Raw genomic sequence first — 16341 nt, 5'->3', positions numbered from 1 at the left:
GAGCAAGTGTGAAGAGCTCAGGGGGCCAGAAAGTGACCTAGGGATGCCCGCACCTGCGATGGGCCCAGTGGACGCCATGTTGTAGCCCACGGGGAGACTCCACCACCAAGTGATGTGCTAACCGCATGGCTCTCATCTGGGCGATTTAGCCCCCCAAGGGGTATCTGTGACTGTTTGTCACAACTGAGAATGGAATTGCTCCCGGCATCTGGCAGGTAGAGGCCAGAGTGGCTGCCTAAGGATTCTACAAGGCACAGGACAGCTCCCCCACCAGCACCTGGTCTGCAAGAAGTCTCTGGTCTAAAATGTCAACAGCACTCCAAAGTCTTGAGTCTTGCAGTTGAGCAGCCCTGAGTTAGGGTATCTTAACCTTTAGAATATGGTACCTTGAGACTCCTATAGTATAACCTAACAGCTTTATTTCATCCACGAGTTTTTGTATTTTTTTGAGTGTGACAGTAAGACTTCTTATTTCTAACTCAGACTGGGTGGGGGTGGGGAATTACAAAAATCTTCCTTCAGTTCTAACCTTTATCACTTGCTAACATTTTAAGTTTATATTCTGTCCTGTTAACAACTAGTTATTGACCCCTGAGGCATGCACAATGAAAGCTCTGAAATCACATTTCTATTTTTTTAGATCTTGTTGTTGTTGTTCAGTCATTAAGTTGTGTCCAACTTTTTGCAACCCCATGGACTATAGCCCACCAGGCTCCTGTGTCCATGGGGTTTTCCAGGCAAGAATACTGGAGTGGGTTGCCATTTCCTTCTGCAGGGGACCTTCCCGGACCAGGGACTGAACCTGTGTCTCCTGCGTTGGCAGGTGGATTCCTTACCACTGGGCCACCAGGGAAGCCCTTAGACCAGTTTCATGGACATGTAATTTACATATAACAAAACATACCCATTTCAAGTCTACAGTTTGACGAGTTTGGATAACTCTATATGCCTGCATCCAAAAGTTAAGGGAAAAAAAATACAACACTAGGGGACGGGGGTGGGAGGGAGACACGAAAGGGAGGAGATATATGTATTCTCATAGCTGATTCATGTTGTTGTACAGCAGAAAACAGCACAACATTGTAAAGAAACTATCCTCCAATTAAAAATAAGTTTAGAAAACCCCAAAAAGCTATGCTTAGATTTATGGAGTAAAGATTAGAAACGTAGACTTTGAAGTCGATCAGACCTCGGTTCGGAGAAGGCAATGGCACCCCACTCTAGTACTCTTGCCTGGAAAATCCCATGGACAGAAGCCTGGTAGGCTACAGTCCATGGGGTCGCTAAGAGTCGGACACGACTGAGCGACTTCACTTTCAATTTTCACTTTTCACTTTCATGCATTGGAGAAGGAAATGGCAACCCACTCCAGTGTTCTTGCCTGGAGAATCCCAGGGACAGGGGAGCCTGGCGGGCTGCCGTCTAGGGGGCCGCAAAGAGTTGGACACGACTGAAGCGACTTAGCAGCAGCAGCAGACCTCGGTTCAAATCCCAGCTCTGTCATCCACTAAGCCTGTTTTCTCTTCAGTAAAATTGGATTAATGGTATCCACCAAAGGGGTTATCCTGAGGATTAAACTGACACACTTGAAGCATTTAGCTCAGAGCCTGCCTGGCTCATAGTGAAGTGCTTCAGCAGTGGTCATAATTATCATGATCATTTGCATTCTCAGCGTTTCATGATATACTTGGCTAATTAGACTCCTTTTTTTTCTGCACTTATGTGTCCTTCCAGAATGATCATACCTTTTTGAAGGTTATAATAATCATATACGCACATGTGGTTCCCAGACTAGTATTTCCAACCTCTCTCCTGGCTCCAGAAGAACAGGTCAGTTTCCTGCACTTGTTATCCTCCCCGCAAACCACCTGCCATGTTTAAGGCTGCCCGGCTTCACGGCATCACGTCCAGTCTGAGGAGGCAGAAATACCTGCATCCTTTCTCTCTCACACGTGCCCTTTATTCATAAGGATGTCTTTTTAACTACTTCAAAACAAACCCAAACAGCGGTTTTACTGAAATGGGAGGCTATTTCTTGCTCATACAAGCATCTAGACATAAGCAATTCAGAGCATATCTGGAGGCTCCAGGGTATCAGGGGCCAGGTTCCTGCTCTTTCTACTTGGTTGCTCTGCATTCCAAGGCTGTTGCTTTTGCTCCCCGAGGTCTGAGTGGCTGACTACCAGGGCCACTTTTCTTGCAGCAGGACGGTGCTTGCTTGCAATTCAACAGGCACCGTGTTTAATCTGCATGCCACCTAAGCAGCTGTGGTTTTATTGGGCTGAACCATGTACAACTGCCATTTTTGTTGGTCAAATATGGTGCAATCTTGGGAATTTCATATAATTCAACCGTATACCAGCTCTACTTTACAGACTAGGACCCTGACACAGAGATAAGCAACCTGCCCAAAGTCACACAGCAAGTAAATGGCAGAGAAGGAATTCAGATCCAAAGCCTCCCTGGAAGCTGGGCTGGTGGCAGTTTCTTCAGTGAGGAAGGTTTGGTTCCTCCGTCCACCACATGCTTATAACCAAGTTGAAGAGCAACACATGAACACTGGAAAGCCAAACGGCCTCAAAAGTGAAACGGCAACCGCTCAACACAGCTATGTTAGAATGTCACCAGGCCATTTGTAATTTTCCCCCCAAATAAGTGGTAAAACAAGACTTTCTTTCTCTGGAAATTGAGGAGACAGAACAATGGCTCCAGAATGGTGTGGCCAAGAAGGCTCCTAAGAGGAAGAGTCTACAGCTGAGTCTTGAAAGCAGAGGGGTCAGTTTCATGGTGGTGGTGGAAGTGATGTTTAGTGGTAATAATCCAATTGCTGCTGCTAAGTTGCTTCATTAGTGTCCGACTCTGTGCGACTCCATAGACGGCAGCCCACCAGGCTCCTCTGTCCATGGGATTTTTCCAGGCAAGAATACTGGAGTGGGTTGCCATTGCCTCCTCCGAATAATCCAATTCTATGCCATTTAATCTAAATTTGAGATATTACTACAAAGACTTGGGTTTCTGTCCTTACTTGGGTGTGTGCGCATTGGGGTGTACACTCCAGCTGTGCTCTTGTGGGTTTCTTCCTGTTGGATCGCTTCACATGTCTGGCTTGCGTATGTGCATCCGGGTGTATTTTTCTGTGTCCCTGTCTTCCCGCGTCTTAGCATCCATTTCTCTCTCTCCCTCCCGTTCTTTCTTTCTCTATCACTCCCTCTCTCTCTCATCATCTATCTCTCCTCGTCTTTGCTCTATAATTGGTCCCATATAAATCCTAACTGTATCTTTTATTATGAGTTGCACACATTATATAGTTTGACATGCCCTGTCCCTAATTTAAAATGCAAAAGGACAAAATGTTCTATCGCCTCATCTAAATCTCTTTCATTGCTCCTGCTCCTGGCCTTCGATTTAATTAATGTTTTATTTTTATCAAGTTAGGCATAGACATCATTTTAAAAATCAAATACTTGAAGACTAATCCTGAAAGAAAAGCAATCCCACCTCATTACACTCTCGACCCGCATCTCAGATTCAGTCATTTTCAAGTCTTTTGGTTGACCCTTCTGGTATGTACCTCCTGTTCCTAAACAGAATGCTTGTGCCTCTTTTTCTTGATTTTGTTCAGTTTTAGGTACTAAAAACAGAAAATGAGAATTTAACTCTTAAGCCTCAATCCACACACACACAGACACCTCTTCCCTTTCCCCTATTCTCCCTAAAACAATTATATCCTAATGTTTGGTCAGAGCAGAATTCAGTGTTTATAACATTGTGATAATGGCTCAGTTATGTCTGACTCTTTGTGACCCATGGACTATAGCCGCTCAGGCTCCAGGCAAGAATACTGGAGGGGGTTACCATTCCCTTCTCCAGGGGATCTTCCTGATCCAGGGATCAAGCCTGGGTTTCCTGCATTGTAGGCTGATTCTTTACTGTCTGAGCCACTTGGGAAGCCCCGTTTATAACATTATTATTATACCAATATTATTTACAGCTGAGCCCATTGATAAGACTATGATTATATTTTCTTTCTTGGAGTTAATTGTCAAATTAACAAGGTTTTGTTTGTCTAGTTTTCCAGCTACCAATCACAAAATCAATCCCCAAAGATAATGGATCAGCCTAATCGAATTGGGGCCATCTGTCCTGTAGCCTGTCAGGCACACTCTAGGTGGCTTGCTGTAGGCGGGACACAGCTTCTTCTGGGACACCTTTCACCTCTCCCCTCCTCCTGTCCCTGAGTCCTGTGTTTCCTCTCCCTTGGATTATTTCCTCCTTTTATTGGAGCCTCTCCTCCAACAGCTTCCTGGGAAAGTGTGCCAGGAAGATAATTTTTCTGCAGCTTCACATACCTGAGGGCTTCCCAGGTGGCACAGTGGTAAAGAATCTGCCTGCCAATGTAGGAGGTACAAGAGACTCGGGTTCGATCCCTGAGTTGGGAAGATCCCCTGGAGAAGGAAATGACAACCCACTCCAGTATTCTTGCCTGGAGAATTCCATGGACAGAAGAGCCTGGTGGTTTATAGTCCATGGGGTCACAGAATCAGACATGACTGAGCACACACACTTCAGCAACTCTGCATACCTGAAAATGTCTTTTACCCTAACAGGACTGATGGTTTGGCAAAGTACAGAATTCTAGATTTGCAACCATCTTTTCTCAGACTTTAAAAAAATTTCACAATGAGTCTTTTTAAATAATAGCTTTTCAATAAGATGTATTAATATCATGCTTTTCCATGGAAAGACTGCTTTTTTAAAAATTGTGTTGTAACTGACACACAACATTGCATTAGTTTTAGGTGTACAACATAATGATTTGATGCAAGCATATCTCCTCCAAATTTTGAAATTATTGCTTTATTATTGTCTTCTAGTTTTCAGTAATGTTGTTGAAAAGTCTGAAGTCATTCTGATTTCCTTTTCTTTCTATAAACTTGCAGGATCTTAGCTTTGGCTTCTGCATTCTAAAATTTCAAGACTGTTTTCATATGAGTTCATTTTAATTCAGTGTATCAAATCACACTTGGGGTGTTCCTACTTAGAAATTTAGTTTCTTCAATCCTGTCAATTTTTCTAGAGGTTTATTTTCACACTTTCTTCCTGTCTAATTTTTTGATGTTGGATCAGTCTCCTAAATGGATCCTTGAATTTACTTATCGTGTGTGTGTCTTTCTTATTCATAGGGCTTCCCTGTGGCTCAGCTGGTAAAGAATCCTCCTGCAATGTGGGAGACCTGGGTTCGATCCCTGGGTTGGGACAATCCCCTGGAGAAGGGAAAGGCTACCCACTCCAGTATTCTTGGGCTTCCATTGTGGCTCAGCTGGTAAAGAATCCACCTGCAATGTGGGAGACCTGGGTTCGATCCCTGGGTTGGGACAATCCCCTGGAGAAGGGAAAGGCTACCCACTCCAGTATTCTTGGGCTTCCATTGTGGCTCAGCTGGTAAAGAATCCACCTGCAATGTGGGAGACCTGGGTTCGATCCCTGGGTTGGGACAATCCCCTGGAGAAGGGAAAGGCTACCCACTCCAGTATTCTTGGGCTTCCCTTGTGGCTCAGCTGGTAAAGAATCCACCTGCAATGTGGGAGACCTGGGTTCGATCCCTGGGTTGGGAAGATCCCCTGGAGCAGGGAAAGGCTACCCACTCGTTTTCTGGCCTGGAGAATTCCATGGACTGTATAGTCCATGGAGTTGCAAAGGGTGGGACAAGACTGAGCAACTTTCACTTTGCTTGTCATTTGTTCTACAGATTTTTTTCCACCTACTTTCCAACATTTCTGCTGAATTTTTCATTTTCAATACCATAGTTTTAATTTTTAAGAGCCCCAAAAAGGGGGTTCTCTGAATGTTCTTTTTACATGGTCTTTTGTATTTATTTCAAGGACGAAATATCAATCTTGTTTATCCAACAACTAACAATATTAATTTTTTTCTCTAAGATTTTCTTCTGCTTCTACCCCTCCCAAAGTCTTTTTTTTTTTTTTCTCTTTGTTGCTTTGGATCCTGTCTCTTATGGTCAAAGGTTGGTATGACCTTTTAGGTCTCTGTTTATATGTCAGTATCCAAAGATCTTTCTCTTAAGCCAGTCAGTTAATCCAGAAAAAAAAGAAAGTGAAAATGTTAGTCACTCAAGTCCTGTTGGAGGCTCCTCTGTCCATGAAATTCTCCAACTAAGAATATTAGAGTGGGTAGCCATTCCCTTCCCCAGGGGATCTTCCTGACCCAGGAAGCGAACTCAGGTCTCCTGCATTGCAGGCAAATTTTTGTTTAGCCATCTGAGCCACCAGGAAAGCCCTGGAATCCAGAGAGGACTCCATGAATCATCAGAGAGGGTGTGGGTGTCACAGTCTTAGCTTCCAACACTAAAAAAGGCAAATGAAGGGAGAGGGCCGCCTGGAGGTCTTCCCTGCCCTGTTAAACCCCCTACCCTCAGCTGTGTTACACCCTCTGGCTCAGACTTCCTCTTGCTATACCTCTCCAGACAGTCAGCATCACATCTTCAGCCTGGATTGCTGGAAGGACAGTCATCTTGCTCAGGATGAGGAAGGGGAACTAAGAATCTGTTTCTTTATCAACTTTAACTGTGGTAAAATACCCTTAACATAAAATGCATCATCTTAACCAGCATACAGTTCACTAGTGTCAGATCCATTCACACTATTGTGCAGCCCATCTCCAGAACCCTTCATCTTGCAAAACTCACACTCTGCCCCTGTTAAACTCCCGATTCCTCCTCCCCCCAGCCCCTGCCAACCACCATCCTACTTCCCATCTCCATTTGAGACTTTGAAGTACCTCAGTGAAGTGGAATCACACAGTATCTGCCCTTTTGTGGCTGGTATATTTCCCTTAACATAATGCCCTCAAGATATGTCCATGTTGTAGCAGGTGTCATAATTTCCTTCCTTTTTAAGGCTGAAAATATTCCATTGCATATAAGTACCATATTTTGTTTATGCATTATCTGCCAATGGATATTTGGGTTGCTTCCACCTTTTGGTGGAATAATACTGCTAATACTTGTGAATAACACTGCTATGAACATGGGTGTACAAAATTTTTCATAAACTGTTGCCTGATCTCTTTGTTCAACCCCATTTCACTGCCTACCATTTTCGGGGATACCTGGTCTCTCTAACATCTGAGCCTTTCTGGGATCTGTGGCACCAGCCAGCTTTCTACTGAGATCCCCCACTGCTAGCTTAAGTCTTAGCTGTCTTTGGTCTGCTATGAGGCACTTGCCATGGTCCATCAGCTTTTCAACTTCAAAACATTTTGTTATCATTTTTCTCCTTTTCCTCCTCTCTATCCACGAGGGTTTATATCTTAAAAGAAAAACTTAAACTATCATTTCAGTGGTGTTTCAGGAAGGAGAAGAGGTAAATGTCAATGTACCTTCATACTTAGTCTCTAAATTGTGGTCCTTCTGACTGATATTATTTCTGATTATTTTCCCCCTTGTGGGTAAGTGACTTTCAATTTTTTAAAAAAGAAGTGTTATTTCCTCAGTGTAAAAATATACGTGATTATGAAAAACAGTAACAGTTCCTCAAAAAGTTCAACTAAGTTACCAAATGACCTAGCAATTCCATTCCCAGGCATATGCTGAAGAGAATTATAGATGTATGTCCAGGGAATCCCCTGGTGGTTCAGTGGTTAAGGCTCTGTGCTTTCACTTCGGAGGGCCAGGGTTCGATCCCTGGTTGGGGAACAAGGTTCCCACAATCCAATAAAAAATAAAAATAAATAAACATATGTCCACGCCAAAACAAATATAATATGAATGTTCATCGCAGCATTATTCATAATAGCTAAAAAGTATCAACTATTCAGATGTTCATTAGCAGACGAGTGGATATACAGAATGTGATTTAGTGAAATGGTATTCAGCCGTAAAAATGAACTACTGACACTTATAACAAGGATGAACCCTGAAAGCATGGTGCCAAGTGAAAGAAGCCAGACACCCAAAGGTTACATGTTGTACGAATCCATTTATGCAATCATGCTAGGAACCAACGACCTGTACACTTCAAGATGGTGAATTTTGTGGTATAGGAATTACACCTCAATTTCTTTTTTGGCCACGATGCAAGGCTGGTGGGATCTTAGTGCCCAGATCAGGGATTGAACCTGGGTCCGCCACAGTGAGAGCTCAGAGTCTTAACCACTGGACCACCGGGAAACTCCCTCATTTTTTAAAATGTATGTGGGTGAGAGGAAGCGCAAAAATGCCACACAGCATGTGGGATCTTGGTTCCCCCGCCAGTGGTCAAACCCATGGGGTGGAAGCACAGAGTCCTAACCGCTTACCAGGGAAAAAACAATTTTAACGTAAGAGACATAAAAATGCGATAGTATATTAATTTCTTTTTTTTTTTTTTTTGTCATGGACCATGGAGAGGTGGAATGTGAAGATCAAGATCTACCTCATGGGCTAAACCTCTGACGCTCACATAATATTTAACCATCAAACAGCTGGGATTGGCCATGATGCTGAGAAAGAAAAAAAACTCTGGTGGTAGCAGAGGACCACAGCAGCAAGGTCACAACCAGGCTTCTCCGCTGGCTCAGCGGTAAAGGAGCTGCCGGCCAACGCAGGAGATACAGGTTCCATCCCTGGGTCAGGAATATCCCCTGGAGGAGGAAATGGAAACCTGCTCCAGTGATCTTGCCTGAAAAAAGTCCCCGGGAAGATCCCACATGCTGTGGAGCAAGTGAGCCCGTGCGCGACAACTACTGAGCCAGTGCTCCAGAGCCAGGGAGCCAAAACTGCTGAGCCCGCGTTCCCCAACTATTGCAGACCACACGCCCTAGGGCCTGTGCCCTGCAACAAGCGGAGCCACTGCAACGAGAAGCCGGCACACCGCAACCAGAAGAGCAGCCCCCACTCGCCACAACTAGAGAAAAGCCCACACTGCAACAAAGACCCAGTATGGTCATAAATAAATAGATTTTTTTAAAAATCACAACCAGCATTCGAGTCTCAACTCTGTCCCTTGTGTCTTTTGTTCTTATCTGTAAAGTGAGAAGTTTGGATTAAATTCTGAACCCTTCTCAGATAAGATTTAGCAGTTCTGGGTTGAGGCCCAGAAATCTGATTTTTTTTTAAGTTCCCACATGTTTCTCTTGCCTATCTATGTTCAGAAACCACTTTTGAGAAAAAGGAGTATTCCAATGGTTAAAAAAAAAAATTATGTCAGAACTTCCCTGGCAGTTCAATGGTTAAGACTCCAAGTTGCCAATGCAGGGGCACAGGTTCAACCCTTAGTCAGGGAACTAACATCCCATATTCCCCATGGTGCAACCAAAAGGTAAAATAAATTTTTAAAAAGAAGATAAAAAAATCATATCAAACTGTGTGTATTCTGAGACTCTTGAACTTCAAAAATTCTTTTTATGAAGGTCAATGGATTAAAAAGTCAGACCCCCCCCCCCACTGAATGCTAAGTATATTTGCCAATAAGAAACATGTAACAAATATAGTTATTCTAGAGCAGAGCTGGTATCAAGTCCATCTGTCTAGGACCCTATTTGGAAGGGTAAGTTATATATGCAGCTCATTCCCACACTCCATGCTCTTTAAAGCCTCAGTGGCCTTTACCTGTCCTGTCCCCATGCCTGGAATACTCTTCCAATCATCTTAGACAATTCTTATGCACCCTCCAAGACCCAGTAAATTTCCTTTCCTTCAGAAAGCCTCTTTGACCTCTCTCGCTGAGCTAATGCCCCATTCTCTGTGTTCTCTTAATGCTCTAGGTTCATCGGCCATCACGGCACAAGCTCTAACAAATTACCTCAAAACATAGTGGCTTGAAACAATGATAATATTATCTCCCAGGTCTGCGGGTCAGGAACTGAGGACATGAATTGTCTCTGCTCCACGATGTTTGGGGCCTCAGCTGGAAGACTGGAAGCTTGGAGGGCTGAAGCCACTTGCTGGCTGGACTGAGGCTGGAGGATTCCTTTTCCAGGTGGGTCATGCCCATGGCCGGAGAAGGCAATGGCACCCCACTCCAGTGCTCTTGCCTGGAAAATCCCATGGACGGAAGAGCCTGGTAGGCTGTAGTCCATGAGGTCGCTAAGAGTCGGACACGACTGAGCTACTTCACTTTCACTTTTCACTTTCATGCACTGAAGAAGGAAATGGCAACCCACTCCAGTGTTCTTGCCTGGAGAATCCCAGGGATGGGGGAGCCTGGTAGGCTGCTGTCTATGGGGTCGCACAGAGTCAGACACAACTGAAGCGACTTAGCAGCAGCAGCAGCAGCATGCCCATGGCAGACGAGTTGGTGCTGGCTCTTGGCAGAGGTCTCATATCCTCCCCGTGTGGGCCTCTTGGCAGGCTGTTTGGGTGGCCCCAGGATAGGGCAGCTGGCATCCCCCAGCATGGGCGGTCCAAAAGACAGCAAGGTGAAAACGGAGAGTTCTTTATGACCCAGCCTCAGAGGTCACACACTAGCGCTCCATCACATTCTATTTGTCAGAAGTAAGTCCTTAAGTCTAGCAAACATTAAAGGCGAGGGGAATTAGATTTTGTTTTTTGGAGGAAGGAGAATCATAGAATATGTGGACATATTTTAGGACCACCACAACCACTGTGCATTACATAATAATTACATGTTTTGCTGTAGACACCCCCATAACAGGCTCTGACACAGGGCCTGGCACCAACGCAGCACTCAAAAGATATTTAGCAATTGCTTGGATATCAGAGAATTTAATCCCCCGGACGACGGAGCAGTTGGACCTTATCTGGCTTCTGAGAATGGGCTCAACAAACTTGGATGCAATGGTCCAGGCTGTCTGATCTCCTGCAAAGGCCCTCAACACTCTCCTAGCAAATCCCTCAGGCTTGGTTAGGACATTTCAAGGTTTAGGGTGGGACAGTATTACAATAGGGCTTCCCAGCTGGCGCAGTGGTAAAGAATCCACTTACCAATGCAGGAGACACAGGAGACGCAGGTCCAATCTCTTGGTCTGGAAGATCTTCTGGAGAAGGGAATAGCTATCCACTCCAGTATTCCTGCCTGGAGAATTCCATGGACAGAGAAGCCTGGCGCCCTACAGTCCATGGGGTCACAAAGAGCTGAACACAAGTGAGCAGCTGAGCGCATGTGTGCGCACACATACACACACAGCTGCTGCTGCTGCTAAGTCGCTTCAGTCGTGTCCAACTCTGTGCGACCCCATAGACGGCAGCCCACCAGGCTCCCCTGTCCCTGGGATTCTCCAGGCAAGAACACTGGAGTGGGTTGCCATTTCCTTCTCCAACGCATGAAAGTGAAAAGTGAAAGTGAAGTTGCTCAGTCGTATCAGACTCTTAGCGACCCCATGGACTGCAGCCTACCAGGCCCCTCCGTCCATGGGATTTTCTATGCAAGAGTACTTGAGTGGGGTGCCATTGCCTTCACACGCACACCAGTACAATGCTATAGAGCTTAAAATACAGCACACATGTTCCAGAGACACAGTAAACTCAACACGCCCAAACCATATGCCTGTCTCTTTCCTAAACCTGCAGCTCCCCTGGTATCATCATTCCAGTGAAGGACATCAGAAACCCAGGCACCATCCCGCATTCCCACCTCTGCTTCCCGCCCTCCTCAGACCACTCAGACACTAAGTCTTATAATGAGGGGCAGGGACCCAGGGGGAAACACCCAATTAGTATAGGGTGGGTATTTGGATCCATATGAACACTGAGTACTGTCTATGGACTGGATAAATGATATGTCTCATTTACACAGTTTCAATAACATGTTAATAACATGCTAAAGTACAAATTCACCTTAGAGTATTCCTGAATTCAGGATATTTTTGGTAATATCAACAGTCTTCTTCATGGGGACCTGTGAAAACTCTTGGTGTTAAGGAGAGATCCCTAAAATCAGCTCCCCCAATACATTTGCACCTGTGAAAAATGTAAACAAATTATGAAATAGTCATACAATGGAATACTAGATAGCCATGAATAGCAATTAAGAGGTACCTTAAGAACTGATATGGAATGATTTCCAAGATATACTGTTAACTGCAAAAGGCAAGTTGCGAAAGCAGTGGGCCACAAGTCAGACCTAGGCCCGCAACGGCCCTGGGAACACTGGAGCACTTGGTTCCCCCAGAGAAGAAAGCTGGAGACCAAGCTGGAGACCAGAGTCTGAAAATGAGGGTTGGGAAGAGATGCTTTTTGCAATATAGCCTCAGCACCTTTTGTATTTTAAATGGTGTGATTGCACTGCCTATTTTTCGAAACCGAACTGAATTGAAATTTTAAGAAGGGAGAGTCATCCAAATAGTTGGCATCGATGATTTTAGATTCTATTTCTTTAACGTCACAGGCATCCAAACTTCTCTCATAAAACTCTTGAGCGGCTCCTCACTATTTTTTGCATCAAATTCATCAACAAGACAGGGCATTCACAGCCCTTGTGATCTGGCCCTTTACAGCTCTCAGCTCTCTCTCTCTGACTCCTCTCCCAAAATCTCCGGTCTAGAACTGTGAGAAATAAATGTCTGTTGTTCATAAGCCTCCCAAGTCCCAGATATGCTGTTATATTAATAACAGCATGAACAGACCAGGCCACCTCCCATTCAATCCATCTTCTAAACAGCCACCATAGTTTCCGTCTCAAAACTCAGATCTAATTGTGTCATTTTCTTTCTCAAAATCTTGCAGAAAATCTGAAGCCAGTTTACCTGTGGTTCAAGGCTGCTGGCCTCCTTCCAACTCTCCGACAGGATGGGTTTCTCATACCTCCAGCCGTTGTCACGCTTCTGGGGAGCCCCCTTCCTCCCCTAACCTCAGTGGCTCATCTCCACCCACATTCCAGGGTCCAACTCATGTGTTACCTCTCCTAGGAAGTACTTCCTGCCCCCTCTCTGAGGTGAGTTAGACAACTCTTCTCCTTCTTTCAGCCTTCTGTAAAGACTTACTGTCACCAGTAAACTAGGACCCCTACCAGATGCTGTGGGTGCAGAAGTTAAAAACACAGCCCTTACAGAGATTATCCCACCAAGTTACGTAAGTCAGAAAGAGAAAGACCAGTATCATATGATATATCACTTACATGCGGAATCTAAAATGTGGTACCAATGAACCTATCTACAAAACAGAAACAGACTCACACAGAGATCAGACTTGTGGCTGTCAAGAGGGAGGGAGAGGGATGGATGGGGTAGATACAAACAACTACGTTTAGAATGGATAAACAAGGTGCTACTGTATAGCACAGGGAACTATACCCAATCTCTTGGGATAAACCATCGTGGAAAAAAAAGAATACATAAAGGAAGAATGCATATAGGTGTAAAACTGAGTCACTTTCTGCACAGCACTGTAAATCAACTATTCTTCAATAGAACAAAACATAGCCCTTACTCTTAAGAAAACAGCAAGTCAGTGACAAGGTATCCGTTAGCATTACATCAGCGCCTCCTCAGTGAGTTCTCAGTCCTTGGACTGGGAAGTCAACTCGAGGGTGGAATTTTCAATCTTTCAACCAACTGAACAGTTTCTGCCCTCCTTCCCTGTCCTCCCAGGACACGGTGTACACAGCCAGAGTCTTATCGCCTGGTAATAGAGAGCTCAATTGTCTCATTTATCTCCTCTACCAGATGGTGTGCTCCAAGAGTGGGGAGTAAAATGAAAAAAATTTTAAAAGAAAGGTGACAAGAAGGTGGTGGAATTACAATCAGGCCTTGAGGAATGGGAAAAAAATTCAACCCTTGTTGTAGATGTGGAGGCAGAAGAACATTCCTACTTGAGGGAACAGGGTGAGCGAAGGAGGGAAGTGGAGCAACATCAGAGAAGTCACATGGTTCCCTGCGGTTCTAATGAAAGATGTGCGTGTGTATGTGTGCGCGTGTGCATGAGCACTTGTGCACAGTGGGGGAGGGGAGGTTGTGGGAGAGCTGTGTGAGATCAACTGGGTATAGATTACTTGAAATATTTTGAGAAAGTGATACAATTAGAGCTGAGTTTTAGGAAAGAAACCTGGTTTAGAAGATGTACTGGGGGGGGAGGATGTTTTAGTCTGTCTCTTTTAACAGAATCCCATAGACGAGGGGAGCTTATAGACTACAGACGTTTACCCACCACACTTCAGGAGACTGGGAACCCAAGGTCAAGGGCTGGCAGATTCAGTGTCAGGTGAGGGTCTGCTTCCCGACTGGCAGACTGCTGTCTTCTCACTGCGTCCTCACCGAAGGGGCAGGGAGCTCTCCGGGGTCACGTGCGCTCTCTCTCTTTTCTTAAAAGATTTATTTATTTATCTCATTTTTTGGCTGTGGTGGGGTCTTCGTTGCTGCACTCGGGCTTTCTCGAGTTGTAAGCGGGAGCTACTCCTTGTGGTGTGCAGGCTTCTCGTTGTGGTGGCTTCACTGGTTACGGAGCACAGGCTCTAGGCACATGGGCTTGGTAGTTACGGTGCATGGACTTGGTTGCACCAAGGCACGTGGGATCTTCCTAGGCCAGGGATTGAACCAGTGTCTGTTGCATTGCAAGGCGGATTCTTCACCCCTGAACCACTAGGGAAGCCTTCTCCTTATGTATATATATATATATACATATATATATAATTCTCAACTTTTAAGTTGTGCCTTTTAAAAATATTTTTATTTATTTATTTGGCCGTGCTGGGTCTTAACTGCAGCATGCAAACTCTTAGTTGTGGCATGTGGGATCTAGTTCCCTGACCAGGGATCAAACTTGGGCCCCCTGCATTGGGAGTGCAGTCTTAGCCACTGGACCCCCGGGAAGTCCCTGGGGTCTCTCTTATAAAGGAAACTACCACATTCATGAGGGCTCTGCCAAAAGGGCCCACTTCCCAAAGGCCCCATCTCCAAGTCCCATCACACTGGGGTTTAGGATTTCAATGTATGAACATTGTGGGGACACAACATTCAGTCTGTTGCAGGGGAGAGAGAGGAGATAGCTCTGTTAGGAGCCAACAGGATATGGTAACTAATCGAATGTTGAAGGTGAGGAGATTCATATTGGACCTTTCCTTTTTCTTAGTCTCCAAATTCATCAAATCACCACGTGACTGTAGCATGTCCCTTGCCACTGCCTCAACTGTATAGTGAAAGCTATGGTTTTTTTCAGTAGTCATGTACATGTGTGAGAGCTGGATCAGAAAGAAGGCTGAGTGCCAAAGAACTGATGCTTTCAAATTCTGGTGTTGGAGAAGATTCTTGAGAGTCCCTTGGACTGCAAGAAGATCAAACCAGTCAACCCTAAAGGAAATCAACCCTGACTATTCACTGGCAGGACTGATGCTGAAGCTGAAGCTCCAGTACTTTGGCCACCTGATGTGAAGACCCAACTCACTGGAAAAGACTGTGATGCTGGGAAAGATTGAAGGCCAAAGGAGTAGGCAGCAGCAGAGGATGAGATGGTTAGATAGCATCACTGACTCAATTTGACATGAATTTGAGCAAACTCTGAGATAGTGAAGGACAAAGGAGCCCAGCGTGCTGCAGTCCATGGGGTCACAAAGAGTCTTACACAACTTAGCAACTGAACAACAAAGAGATCAGCCTTCCCCATCTCAGCCTCTTGTCTAGGGCAGGCTGTAAATCTTCATGATGCCTTCCAGTTACATTGTTACCAACTGCTAAAGGAAAGCAGCCTTGCTCTGTTTATTTTTGTAGGTATACATTTCAGTGGTTTTAAGTGTATTCAGGAACCATCACCACCGCCTGTTTTATAACATTTTTATAATCCCCCAAAGAGACCCATACCCTTTATCTGTCATTCCTCAGTGCCCTCATCCCCTCCCAGTCCTGCACAGCCACTAATTTACTTTCTCTCTCTGTTGACTTGTCTATTCTGACACATCGTATAAATGAGATCAGTCTTTTATGTGTCTGGATTTTTTCATTTAGAATCATGTTTCCAAGGGTTTCCATATATCAGTACTTCATTCCTTTTTACTGTCAAATAATATTTCACTGTATGGCTGTCCCCATTTTGTTATCCGTTCATCAGTTAACGGACATCTGGATTGTTTCCACTTTTTGATTATTAATGCATAAATCTGCTGCAAACATTCACGTACAAGGTTTTGTGTGAACATATGTTTTCAGTTCTCACTCGCATACACCTAAAAGTGGAATTGTTGAGTCCTAACTCTTTGACTAACCTCCAGACTCTTTCACAAAGCATTTTACACTACCATCAGCAGTGCACGAGAGTTCCAGTTTCTCTACATCCTCACCAATGCTGCTGCTGCTGCTTCTTCTTTTTTTTTTTTTTTTTTACTCTAGCCATCCTATTGGGTATAAAATGGTATCTCATTGATTTGCAGTTTTAAATTGCATTTCCCTAATGACTAATGA

Source organism: Capra hircus, chromosome 25, assembly GCF_001704415.2.
Source record: "Capra hircus breed San Clemente chromosome 25, ASM170441v1, whole genome shotgun sequence".
Classification (NCBI taxonomy): Eukaryota; Metazoa; Chordata; class Mammalia; order Artiodactyla; family Bovidae; genus Capra; species Capra hircus.
This window is presented reverse-complemented; position numbering follows the sequence as displayed.